Below are 13,949 nucleotides of genomic sequence, written 5' to 3'. Positions count from 1 at the left end.
ATATGTGTTAGCTGACTATGTTATTGGTAAGGCTTCCAGCCAACAGTAGGCTATTAGTAAAGTTTTTGGAGAGTCAGAAGTTATATATGGATTTTCAACTACACAGGGGTTGGCACCTCTAACCACCACCCCCACCCACATTGTTCAAGGTTCAACTGTAGTTTTTTCGTTTTCATTGCTGTATGATAGGTATTCTTGTTGTTTGCCTCAACCACACTAGAGATACTTTGGTTAATAACTATACATTCATTAAACCTCAATTTGAACTTGATAAACACGTCAAATGGTTTTACCACTCTTAGTGGTCACACTAATTTTTCTCCTGTGGCAGAATATATACAACATTATTGTATTTGTTTGAGAAAAGAAATACAAGTATAGAATCTAATTGCAAAATATACTGGCCTTGGTTACATTGATAGTCTACGGTTATTGTTATAGCTTCTCCGATTCAGTCAGTCCTTCCCTTACTCATTCAAAACACAAGTGCCTGCCGTGTCCCAGACGTGTAGGACAGGTGTGGTTGTACAAAAGATGGATGAGGATTCTGACCCAGGAGTGCTTTTAACTTCCACTAACAGAACACCAGTGAAGACTTATTTAAACAGACAGGTCTAGGTGGCTCAGCCTGCTGCTGCTCTGCCATCCTAATGTTGGCTTTTCGTTCCTGGCGTGTTGCCTCGTGATCACAAGGTGGTTACAGTCACAGCAGCAGCCCAAGGACAGGAAGGCTCCACTGGCCAGCAGAGAAAAGAAAAACTTCCTCCTGGCGTAGCTCTATCAGGGAGAAAAATCCTTCCCAGAACCTTCCCACATGTCCACCCCTAGGCTTATTGTCAAAGAGGAATGGAATAAGAATGGACTTAGATCAGTGATTCTCAAGTTTTAGCATCACCTGGGGTCTGACAGAAGAATTCCAAATTGTGTCCACACTGTGCCTTCTGCGTGGAGCTCGGTCCCCTGCTGGGTGTATGGGCGGCACTTAGTGTCTTGCTTCCGAGGAATGGATTTGGCCGGGGTGAGAAAGTAACTACAGTGGAGAAACCTGGGACATACTACCTTAGCCAGGTGACCGGGATTAACATCAGATGTCCTGTTGAGAGCAGGTACCCCGAATGTGATGTGATGAGAAGGGTACTTCTTAAAAGACAACAACCCCGGCCTTACCATGAGAAAAGCATTAGACCAACATAAACTGAAGGGAATTCTACAAAATATCTGGCCAGTACTCAAAACTGCCAGGGTCACGAAAAACAAGGCGAGACTGAAAAGCTGTCACAGATCAGAAGAGACTAAAGAGGGTCACCATGGGAAGCGGATTCTCGGATGGGATCTGGGAACAGAAAAGGGACACTAGGTAAAATCCAAGAAAATCTACATAAAGTCTGCCGTTAATAAAAATGTTCTGTCTGCTTTTGTATATCCTTGAAGTTTTCCATCAAGAGTATTTAAATGTAAATATTTTTTTCTAGTACATAACATGCCTATATTTGTTTCAATAGAAAAGTATAGCTTAATGGTTAATAGCACGGATTTTGGTATTAAGAATTCTGTGTTTGATCTCAGTTTTACCATTGAATAGGTCGTGATTTGGGGGAAATTGCTGAACTTTGTAAATCTTGGTTTCATTATCTGTAAATGCCAGTAATAATCATGGTAATACCTACCTCGGGGGTGGTTTTAAGGGTTAAGCAAGATAAAGCATGTAACATTGTTACAGCACCTGGCACTTAACAGGCACTTACAAGTGTATTGTGTTTGGTGGTGCTTTATCCCACCATCCCAAAATAATGCAGTGTCTTATTTACTTATATGACTCTTCTATTTGGGAAGAACAAAGGCAACACATTAATTCTTCAAACACTTTTAAAATGTTACTTCTAACAGCTGATCTTGAGAGCCACACATTGCCAGGTGGCAAAGCCTTGTAGAAATGCACAAGAAGCCCATTGAGGTTATTGAAATAATTACACCTTAGGAATAGGGAGTGTTTCCTGGGCTTTTCCTCTTGCAGCCTCCAGGCGACACCCCTTCTTAGGAGTCCTCAGTACTCCCCCAAACTCCATGACCTCAATCTGAAGGACAGAATGTTCTCTCTGCGCCTTCGTCTCATAAAGCCAGGAGTCTCACTCAGTGGAGGGCTCTTGCCTAGAAAGCCAAATTTGGGTGTCTGCTATGTTAGTATCGGAGGCCCAGTCCAGAAAGGGGCAAACTCACCCTTACCAAACTAAAGCCAGGCTCATTACTTCATAAGAAACGGTCAAACTCACGTTAGTAAAAGAAATACAAATGCTGAGATGTCCCACTTTACAGATGGCAAGCCCAGAGCTGCCCTATGCAGCAGGGCTCTTGTGCGACTCAGAAAAAGGTGGCAGGTCCTTGGCTTTGGGTGAAGAGAAAGGTGCCTCTTCTTCCACAGCACTTCTGCCCCCACTCAGCCTGTCTGCAGGATGCCCTTGTGTACAGCCAACGGGTGGTAACCAGGGACGCACAGCACACAAAAAACAAGGATGTGACAGGACGGCCGTGCTGCTGCCCCCCCCCCCCCACCTCCTGCCAGGTCACTACGTTCCCTCAGGCTGTGCCAGGCGGGTAAACTGCTTCCTTTGCTAATTTTATACAACACTGGGACCAAATGTATCCTGTTATTTCATCTGCAATCATTAGATGTCCACTTCTTTTTAAATGTTAATTTTCTCCTTGTATAAGCAAGGTAACAGAAAAATAGGAAAATATCAGCCACAACCTCACCACCCTAACCCAACCCAAATTAGCATTTTGTTGTATTTTCTCAAACCTCTGGTGTACTCTGCAGTTCTGTGGACATCCCAGGCCACGCATGTAGAGAAGATGGACCACATTCTAGAAACGAGTGTCCCAACTGGCCTTGAAACCCCTGCACCTTGATGTGGGCTCCACCCACCTCATTCCCACACTTCTCATGCAGTTGTCTTCCCATTGTCTCTGCTCTTTTCATTTCATGATATGTAAGTCAACAGCTTAGGGTCCTGCCCCAATTTCTGACACCCTACCTTCTGGTCGCCAACTTCCCTTCTCCCCCAAGCCCATCTTTAGGCAGTTGACCTGGTAAGAGTCCCCACTTGGCTCAACCCAGAACCCAGCTCACCGTGAACTCCACTTCCACCAAATGGCGTAGTCCAGAACCATGCCCTCCCCACCCCGCTCCCAGACGTGGGATTTGGGTTCCTTTTCCCTTGTGTCTATATCACCGGCTTGATGGCCGTCTGCCTTGACCTTGTGGTTTACGCCATGTCAACTTCAGAGCCTCAGAAAACCAAGTGTTCATAGCAAGTGCCCAAACTCTGTTTCTACCCTCGCTGCCTTTATTGTAGCCTGGTCCCCTCTTTCAAGATGGCATGGTGGCTTTTGGAACTTAGCCATTGTGCCTGGTTCTCCAGCTTCTGGCCTTCAGCTCCCCTTGAAGGATTTTGTTTTGGACTCAGGTTACTCTGCGTGTCCCAGACAGTCTCAGAAGCAGACCCTAGGTCTGGGGCAACCGCCAGGGGCCCATTGTAATTGGAGCCTACATGCAAATGTGTACCCAATGGTGGTGGTAATGTAACAGGTCCCCATGTTGCCCAATGGTAATTTAAAAATCACAAATTTTAATGACAGCAGTGTATCTGCATGTCATGTCATAATTTACTTAGCCATCTTTTAATGCCGGAATTTAGGTGGTTTCCAGTATTTTTAGTAAGTAATACAATGATAAATAACTTGTACAAAACTTTTTGGATTATTTTCTTAAGAAAGACTCCTAGATATAGTCACGGAGTTAAAGAATATCAGTATTTGTATGGTCCTTGATATATGTTTCTAAAATTGCTTTCCAAAGTTAAGGTACCAACTGAAAGTGCCACCAGCAATGTCTAGTTTCACAGTACACTGACCAGATGTCATTTCATCACTCAGCAAACAGGTGTTACAGAATTCTCTGCTTGGGGAGAGCACCACAGAATTCTCGTTGCCCCCAAGCTCAGACTCCAATGCAGGAAAGAGATAACAACATAATAAAAACCCTAAATGTAGGTATTTATAACACGCTGTATGAGAGAAGTGGGAACGTCTAATTCTGCCTGAAACTTCACAGAGGAGGTACCGTTTATACTAAAACTTAAAGGATGACTGGTTCACCAGGCAGCAGGACGGGAGAGGGATTTCACGCGAAAACAACATGGGCAAAGCAGTGGAGATGTGCAATGGTGTGTCATGTTCAAATAACCACAAGCTGTTCAGTAAGGCTGGCGAGGGTTATGGGGGACAGATGGAGTGTTTGGGGGAGTGGCAGCGAGCAGATCCTGTAGGACCTTGTATTTTTATGACAGCATGTCTTAATTTCATCCCATAGGCAATGGGAAGTCGGAGAAAAAATTTTAAGCAAAATAGTTTCATAATTTACCATTGTTTGTTCTGATACAGATGTATTTCTGGCATCTATTTAGAAGGGTCAAAGGAGCCATTGACAGGAGTATGGAGAATGACCTGGGGTGGGAATGGACTAGAGGTACAAGATCTGGTTAAGAAATAGTCTCAACATACAAGGTGAAAAATGAGGGGTCTCAACTCCTGAGGTTACCATGGAAATGGAAAGGAGTAAGTGGTCGTATTTGGGACGAGTGAGGGAGATTTGTTCACCCATTCACCAAGCAAGAGAAAGAGAGTTAAGAAAGAAATATGTTTGATTTTGGAATGCAGAAGTTAAATCCATGCAAATGGAGAAATCCAGTGGCTCTAATGGTTCACTATTCAGGAGAAAAAAAGTGAGATAGCAGTACAAATTTGGAAGTTAGTGTATGGAAGGTAACTACAGTTTTGACTGTTCCCTCTTAAAATTACCTGGGCACAACCTTTGCCTGTTTATCATTGTGGGATGGGGGTGTCTTAATGTATTTTTTATAAATCTGGGTAAGCTTATATTATCGTTTTGGCCAAAACTAAATGTTCCTTAAAACCTTTACTTTCTATTTTAATCCTTTCACGTTGAGGGAAAATAAAAGTTTGATAAATGAATGTCTATGGGAACAATAAGCTATGTGAACTGCAAATATGGAGACAGAGGTAGGAAATAGCCTTTTAACCTATTTTAGCCTAAAAAAGCAGGAGAGATGAAGATGGATAATACACACCTTACACTTGGCCACCAAAGAGAACAAAGCAGTGGTCGAATGACACTGGTACAGAGCACTGGTACACAGCATAGGTGGTGTCACCAGGTTGGATGGATCATGTGTTCCCAGTCAAGGGGTAGCATATGGTAAAGACAGGAGTTTGTGGAGTAGTCCAAGTCTTAGGCAATAACAGTGTACCACTTGCTACCGTGACCCCACTCCTCTCGTCCTGTCCTTGGCTGCACACGGCAGAACACTCCACCCAGCAAAAGCAGAATATGCATTCTTTTCGAGTGTACAAGTGGCAGTCTCCAAGACAGCACATGCTGGCTCATAAAACAAGTCTCAGTGAATTTCAAAGGATAGAAAAAAACCCAGAAATATAAGGAAGCAAAGAGGGAATGTAATTACCATGTTTCCCAAAAATAAGACCTAGCCAGATTATCAGCTCTAATGCGCCTTTTGGAGCAAAAATTAACATAAGACCCAGTCTTATTTTAATATAATATAAGACCTGGTCTAATATAATATAATACAATATAATACCAGGTCTTATATAAGACTGGGCATAATATAATATAATACTGGGTATAATATAATACCGGTTCTTATATAATATATTAATTTTTGCTCCAAAAGACGCATTAGAGCTGATGTTCTGGCTAGGTCTTACTTTTGGGGAAAAACAGTATAGATCCTGCAGACATTAAAAGCTTAATGAAGAAAATAACAAGGAACGTTATGCCAATCAATTTGAAAAATTAGATGAAATACATAAATTACTTGAAAAAATAAAATTTATCAAAAGCTGAACAGCCCTATACTTTTAAAGAAATGGAATGCTTAATAAAAAAAATCTTTCCACAAATTTTACTTGAAGTCTTTGAGAAAATATTAGGATGGTGCAAAAGTAATTGTGGGTTTTGAAATTATTTTTAACCTGTTAAATCGCAATTACTTTTGCACCAGCCTAATAGTAGAGAAGAGAATACTTCCCAACTCATTTTATGAGGCCAACATAACCCTGACACCAAACCTGGACAAATATTACAAGAAAAATTACCAATTAAAATTTCTCATGAGAACAGACACAACAGTCCTCACAAAATATTAATCATTCGTTCTAACTACATTAATGGAATATGGGAGAAAAACCATATGATCATCAAATATATGCAGAAAAAGTATCTGACAAAATTTAACATTCATAATAAAAACTCCACAAACTAGGAAAATATGGGAACTTCCTCAATCTGATAAACGCATCTATTGAAATAACTAAATTTAATATATAATCACAAGAGAATGAATGCTTCCCCCCTAAAACTGGGAACAAAGCAAGAATATACACTTTTACTATTTTAATCATTAGTATTCTGAAGTCCTAGCCAGTATATTAAGTCAGAAAAATAAATAACAGGCATGCAGATTGGAAAGGAAGAAGTACTACTATTGCATTCACAGATAAGAGGATTGTGTATGTTGAAAACCCCATAAAATTTAAAAAGAAAAAGACAACTAATAATTGAATTTAACAAAGTCACAGGATACTAGATCAATAAGTGAAAATCAATTTTTCTGCACTTGGCAATGAAAAACTGAAAAATGAAATTTTAGAAATACCATTTACAATAGCATTAAAATATCAAATACCTAGGAAATCGATCCATACACGTAGCTCAGTTTCCTCCCCTAAAATGAAGATCCCAGTCGTCCCTCCCTCATATGGCTGTTGTTAGGGTTAAATGAATTGTTATATTTACACACCTAGAATACTTCCAGGTAGGTCACAAGTTCTGTATAAATGTTTACCCAAATCTCAATGTACACATCAGTTATAAGGAAGTTACATGGAAGATACAATGTGGACTTCTAAAAATAGCAGTTATGTGAAATCTTTCCCCTGCCACAAAAAAAGGGATTTGTAGTTTATTGAATATGTGACACTGTTAACGTCTGTTAAGAATTTGAATCTTGACCTGGAGTCTGATCCCGTGGTACTGAATACGTTTTTCCAGTAGGAGGAGCTCTGACCAAGAGTTTGAAAAGCACAGACGTGCTGTTGTCTCTGCTTTGGGGATCCAGACTTTCCATGACCTAGAATTAGTCCTCCCTTTGCTACCTGTGTATTAGTGAAATAAAATGCTACTACAAACTATGTATTTTCTTCCTGAGAAGCAGTATAGTGGAATAAATGAACTTGATTTAGATTTCACACTGAATTTCTACCACAGAAATAATGTATTTTCCTTGTATTGGCAAAAAAAAAAAATTGTTTTCTACTTTATAAACATCCACATTTAGGGATTACAAACATATCTTTCTGTATATTTTTTCCTTCTTTTGAGACCACTGTACAGAAAGCTTTACAAAGGCTTTCTTGGCCTCAGACCTCAAATTTATCCGTATGCTTCTTCTATGCTTCCTTTACTATTAAAGAAAAAGCCCGCACACAGAGGCTCTGGAGAACCATGTCTTCATCAGCAAGAGCCATTTTGTTGTTGTGTTTTCATTGTTATTGAATTCAAAATATTTTTCCTATTTTCTTTTGACTTGTTCTTAACTTGTGTAGTCTTTAGAAGTACATTTGTTTAGTTTTGGTGTGGTTTTTTTTTTTTTGAGATATATTTGACAATGAGTAATTGTATATATTGAAGGTGTACAATCTGATGATTTGATATACAAATACATTGTGAAATAATCACCACATTTGAGCTAATTAACATATTTATCTCTTCAGATAGTTACCACTTTAGCAAGAGCCATTGTAAATAAGTTTAATCACGACAGGGAAAAGAAAGAGTATTTTAGACTAAAATTAGTTATTTTTCCAACTAACCTCTATATCCTAATGTGGGGACTACATATATTGCTTTGTTCCTAAAGCTCATTGTGTGGTGCTAGCATGATGAGTTTTTATATTTTTATCATTTATCTCATAGTTGCCCTTGAAGAGCTTGATTTAAAATCAAGTCAACTAAAGGGGACATGTCTCACTAATTTCAGGTTGCTAGGCAACTAGTCTACTTCTCCACAGCATCTATTCTATTGTTCAGGAGATGCAGGAAGGTTAGCAGAAAATATGTACCATGTAAGACAGACATATATTTTTAATAGAATCATTTTTAGAAAAACTGTCCAATCTGTGAACTTTGTGTTGTCTTAGTTCTCCAAGCCAGCTTCCTATTCCATCTTGCAATCTTATGAAGACAAAATTAGGATTTAGAATTCTTTTTCAGAGAAATGAATGAATGTCAATGTATATTTTCTTTCTCATCCTCTGAAAATTTTCAGTAAGGTCTAAGATTTCCTTAAAACTAGTATCAAAACCAAATATTTTTCATAATGTCATACCAACTGATGTTATTTTCACTATATGTGTTTAGGTTTTCAAGTCCAGAACTCCAGAAGCTGATGATTTCCTATTGGGTACTTGCCTATAATTATATCTACTTAATTTATAATGATTACTTTGATATGTGATATGAAAACCATTTAGACATATGGATTTTACATCTCGTTTTTTTACTTCTTAAAATTATAATTTAAAACCCTAAAAATAATAGTACTCATTATTAAAATAGCTAAATATAGAATCCTTAACTTTATTAATCACTTTATTTAAAAGATCAGAGAATAGCAAGGCAAAACTAGTCCAATCACCTTTCTAAGCTGAAACATCTCTATCACGTCTCACACACCTGCCAAGGGGCTGCCCAATCTATTTATCCTTGAATACCTCCAGAAATAAATACTAGTTAACATGTGAGCCTTTTCCACAAATGTTTCATGTTATTTTATTCCACACTGTTATAGCTTTGACATGAACGCTTATCATCCATCCATTGATTTGTTTATTCATTCATTCAATTAGTCACCACACATTTAATCACTATTTGCCATTGTTCTAGGCACTAGATGTAGGCATAGAATAGTAGACATGAGACTTGCCTTTTTTCTCCTAAAGTCAAAATTTTTTCTGATGCCTATTTAGAGCCTCAACACTTCAAGATAGCTTCTCATCTATGTTAACATTAGCTGTAGGTTTTTAGAGGCTTAACAAAACGAAATTTTCCTTTAGCAATCACACATAGGTATTTCTTGTTAGTGATCAGCTGTCCGTAATGAATGATTCAGAAATCCAGGGCCTTTCCATCTGGTGGCTTTGTTCCCTGGGGCCTCAAGCCCTTTGTGCCTAGCTGGCAGCCAAAGGAAGGGATAGGGTGGAGAAGCACCCCTGTTTCTTACCTGCTTTGGCCAGAAGTGACAGCATTGCTTCTTCTCACATTCCATTGGCAAGTTTCAGTCATATGGCCCCACCAGAGAAATGCTTGGACATTGGTGCTGCTAGTGACTTTTTACTGGTTACCAAGTATATCTTGGTTTCATGGCAAGGGATGAAAAGGGTGGGTGAGGGAGGAGGGACAGCAAAGGAAAGGATGGGGTAGAGATAGAAATTTAATTTGAAAATGTCATATCTTTTGCTTTTCCTCTATAGTCTTCCTAGCTTAAGCAATGAGTGGCTTTGATACGGAGAAAATAAATGTAAGTGGGGACGTGTACCCCTTGCAAACTCATTTTGCTACTGAATATTTTAAGAAGTATACTGCAGTCTAAAACTGCATGCAGCCAAGCCCCATTGCCCCTTGCAGTTAACCTTGTTCTTCCCTTTCATAGGGCTTAGTAAAATAAAATATTCCTTTCGGTAATGTCAACGAAAAAACATCCAGCCTAAGAGAAAGCTTATAAGAGTTTATTTGAGCCAAACTGACAACAATTACCAGGAAGCAAAGTCTCAACGGATTGAGAAAATGCCCCGGAAAATGGCCGTTTTTTGCTACTTATTTTATACATTAGAATCAAAGGACGAAGGTTACACGAAACCCATTGGTTGTAGATTAAGGGGGTGGGAGAAAGCAAAGCAGGAAAATCTCTGGGATTGGATAAACAGCAAAATGGAGAGACCCACACTTCTTTTACATTGGTGGGTACAGGATAGTTAATAGCATTTTACAGCACATAGAGATGGTATTTGGGGAACAAGATAACAATGAGGGATTTTGTAATTTCCTGCTCTCCTGTGGTGGGTTGTGCGCCCTGGGGGCTCTGGAGAAAGAGATTACTCTGAAATTCCAAGGGTATGTTATCTTAGATGCAAAAAGACAACAGATAGGCTCATTTAAGGTAAAGGTTGACCTTTGTCAAGGAAGCTACAGGGCAGACGTGACTTTCTGCCATGGCCCACCTTACTTAGGAATTTTTATGTTCATGCCATTCTATGTGGTTATTTTCAGTCTCCTGAGCTTGTCAGGTTTCACTTGTGGCCCTTTTTCTGTCCACAGTAGGTTGGTATAAATCTTCCAAACTACAGAGAAGCCATGGGTTAGGAAAGGTCCCTATATCTTTCTCTCCAATAACGATTTCACTGAAATAGCTATAGAATTTTAGAGTTGGATAGAATCGGGAACCAAGACGCCCCTCCCCATTTTACAGACTGAGGAATGAAGGCCAGCGAGATGGAGTCATGTGCCTAGACTCATCCAGTCACCATGTGGTGGTTCAGATGACAGACAACCCAGGTCTCGTGACCATGTCTCTTCTTCAGTTCTGACTAGTTCTCCCATGTGGCAGCTAAAACAAAAACAAGATACAACACACGGATTATATATAAATAACAGATAAGCCCAAAGTGGTTCAAGTGTTTGATATTTGAGTGAGTTTCACCGTATTATGCTTCAAGCCTTATACCCAAACCATCTTCGGCCCAAAACATTACAGCCCTGAGCTCCCAGCTCCAGGGCTCTCATTCCCAGTAGCTTCTCAGAGGGCAGCCAACCTCCTGAGGTTTGTGACAAAACTGGGTCTAGCCCAGCCCCAGGGGTCCAGGCCAGCTTCCCTGGACCAACCCCAGGTGTATGCTACAGGTTCTATCTGTTCTGCTCACTCAATGCCTTCCTAGCAGAGGCTTCCCAGTCCTGGGCTGGCATGTCACAGCCTTGATGTTGAAACTCAAAGGAACTTATGCAGGTCATTGATCTCTTAGGAATCACTTTTCCTCCTTCCCAGAGACTGATTCTGCTTGTTAAGAGGTTAGGCAGTTTTAGGACACTGCCAGGAAAAAAAACAAGTTTTCCCAAGACAACGGTGTCCGCCTGCCTGAACAGTTGCTTAACTAAGGCCCCTTTGGTGCTGTTGGGACAGAGTCTCAGAGAGCGGTTCCCAGGCTCTCAGCCTCACGTGGGAAGGTGCCGGCTCCGTTGTGTAGCCCGTGCATGCGCAGGACGCATCCCTATGTGAGCACTTATGTAACCAGTTGGCCATCAGCTGTAACCAGTTGGCCGTCAGCTGTAACCCACCAGTCGGCCGCCAGCCACCATTGTTCTGTACGCTATATAACTGCCATGGCTACATTAGCAAGCATGGATGTTGCGGATCCTACTTCCTGTGTCTTGCCCGGCCGCCGTCGAGACTGGTATAGGAAGAGCCCTTCTTGGGATATTGGTGGATGCTTGCTTCTTGTGCCTCGAACAGCCGCCATCGAGAACATAGTGGTATGAACCCCCTGTCCATGGCCCCGTTGTTCCTTTTCGGCCTCACCGTATCCTTCGTTCAGCTGCCAGGAGCTGAGCCCCTGCCTTACAGGTACCTTTTGGAAGGCCATGGACTACTCTGCTGAAGAAAAAATTGTACCCAACTACATTTACCTACTCAGACAGGGTCTGGTCAGAATTCAGGGCTGCCTAAAGGACACTTCAGCACTAAAAGGATTGGGAGGAAGGAGAATGATGCTTCAACTGTGGGGTGAAGGGTGGCAGCCTGCTCACCTCTCTTCTCCTCGATGGGGGAAGGAGATGATTATAAAAACTCTCTTAAAAGCCATTTTCTGTCCAGACGCAGGTGCAGGCCACAGCTTCCATCTGCTCTGTTCTTACATGCCTCTGACGTGAAGCCCCTGAGATAGCAGAGCAGATGTTTCCCATCTTTTTCCTTTCCCAAGTGAGCCGAGCAATACTTCTGGTCCTAGACATTGGGTGCAGGTGCTCCCTTTGCTCAGGAAGCACTCAGCAGGATGGGGAAGAGGAAGTAGTTAGCTGAGGAGAGGCTCTAGGATTTGAGACTGAGATAAAGTGAACTTTGCAGTTGCTTTCCATGTGTCCAGCCCAGCTCACCAAAGTAAAGGCAGAGGCACAGGTGGGCTCAAGGCTCCTTGACAAGGCTACCCCTTCCCTGATGGGCCACCGTGTTATGAGGTTCTTCCTTATCTGAACCAAATCCCTCTTCCATAAACCCACACACACCAGTTCTTGATATGGACAGTGCTTGGTCCAAAGTAGCAGCTCAATAAATAATTACAAAGGAATAGTATGCCCATGTGATCATTTCGCCTGCATATTCTTCTGTCTCTTTCCACACTGAGCGTTCCTATTTTCCTTAACAGCTGTTTATAAAACTATAACATAAAACATCTTCTAGAATCCTTACCATCCTGGTCATCCTTCATAGGTTGTGCTGCAACTTACCAATGTCCTTCTTAAAATGTGAGTGCGGTCGTGTCCAGAACAGAGAGAAATAGTTGGATGTGGCTGGCTATACAGAATAGAGTGGACCCAGGCATTTCCTCCTTATTCTGAATGTTGTCTTTCCGTAATGAAGCCTAAGATGGCACTGGTATTTTTGGCTCTCAGGACCTACTGAAAGACAAAAGGCTTGCATCTTATTCTCCAAAAGCTTTTGCCCCTTTGCCACGGACACAATCCATACTCCTATGTCCAGGATCCAGTTTCTCAGACCCTGTGTTGAATGTCTTGGTGGCTGAAGGGCTTGAGTCAGCAGAAACTCTGGGCTCTGAATTGTATTGTGGCCAGGAAGGAGGGGAGATGTGACCAGGGATGCTGGGTGATAGGGAGGCAGGAAAGAGGACTTGAGATCGAGACGAGCTTCTGGATCTTTACTATTTAGATGACTTAGAATCACATGATGGGGAGAGAAGGGTACAGAGAAGTGGGGAGAAAAGGGCACAAAGACCAACACAGGCACCCAGCTGTGATTCTGATCCCTGGTGCCTTCAGGCCCAGCCTTCCAGTGGTACAGTGGTGCTCAGCCATGGTGCCAGCCCCAAACTCCTTCACAGGTACAGGGCCAAATTGTCATGCTGTTACCAAGACGCCTATCAGATCTAGTTTGAGCTCTGAGCTCACTGCATGACCCAAGGCAAGGCAGATGTAAGGACAGTATAATTTTCAAAGAAAAGTCACATAGCTCTCAGAACTTTTGGGAGCTTGACCGGGGTAGTAAGAATTTTGTCTCCAATGAACCTAGAGCTAAAGGACCTAGAGCCAGTTCATAGAGTCACAATCATGAATGAGAGAGACTTTCTTCCAGTAATTACTATTTAACAATTATTGTGGATTGGTTTAATTTGTACAAATGTGTTGCCAAATTTTCTAATATTTAAAAGTATTTTAAGCACAACAAAATGAGAATTGTTGGATGAGTGGGATTTCAAAGTCCAGTGGAAGGGTCCCTATTGCCAAATTTCCTTCCTAATGGCTCCCAGTTGCCTCAGATTTCTAAATGAAAGGAAATCATTTTCATTTCATAATTAGATTTTTTAAAAAAGCTTAAAATGTAGATCCACCACAGATTTAATAGATTGTTATAAATGAGGCTTCAAGTTAAAATGTCTTAAGGAAACCATTTTCATCCTCGAAAGACATAGAGAGAGAGGGGGGAAGAGATCCCTAAGCAGGGACTTGCGGGTAAGGTGAGGGTAACAGGGAACAGAAAGAATAGTAAAAATAACCAGCAAGGCAAGCATTT

The sequence above is a fragment of the Rhinolophus sinicus genome, chromosome 2 (genome assembly GCF_057876585.1).
Source record: "Rhinolophus sinicus isolate RSI-liver-muscle chromosome 2, RSI-T2T, whole genome shotgun sequence".
In the NCBI taxonomy this organism is placed as follows: domain Eukaryota; kingdom Metazoa; phylum Chordata; class Mammalia; order Chiroptera; family Rhinolophidae; genus Rhinolophus; species Rhinolophus sinicus.
Note: the sequence above shows the minus strand (reverse complement) of the source record.